The following is a 564-nucleotide window of genomic DNA, read 5'->3' on the forward strand; positions in this document are numbered from 1 at the left end:
TTATTCTATAGACCTACAGAGCAGAATGAGAGGTTTAGGAGAGAAGAGATTATGACAGATTAGATACATATACCTGTTCACACGAAGTTTTGTTTAGAAACGGTCACTTGAATAAATAAAAGTCTGAACAATTTCAAAAATACGCTCATTGTCAACATTTGATAATTCAACATTTCCAGACAATAGTAACTCTAGGTGCACAGGATGATATGGTATCAACTTATTTAACATTTCATGTCTGATGTTCCTGTACATTGGACATTGGAAAAAATAATGGTATAAGTTTTCACAGGGGTGGCCACAGGCACAAAAAGGAGATTCTACAAGGTTCACACGAAAGAGATCATAATTCAGTTGGCTAGAATTGTGTCTAAGTTTAGTTAATAAGATATTAAGGCGACGGGGTCTGTAATTAAAGAAACACAATGGCTTATGATATTCCGGAGTTATAGCAGTTTTGAATTTACTAACTGTAGTTTGATTTCTAGTGGTTTCTGATAAGTTATTCTATTTTTTTGTAGTTGCTGGGATATATGATGATCTAGTATTGGAAAGAATATAGTT

This window comes from Mizuhopecten yessoensis, unplaced genomic scaffold, assembly GCF_002113885.1.
Source record: "Mizuhopecten yessoensis strain PY_sf001 unplaced genomic scaffold, ASM211388v2 scaffold8165, whole genome shotgun sequence".
NCBI lineage: Eukaryota > Metazoa > Mollusca > Bivalvia > Pectinida > Pectinidae > Mizuhopecten > Mizuhopecten yessoensis.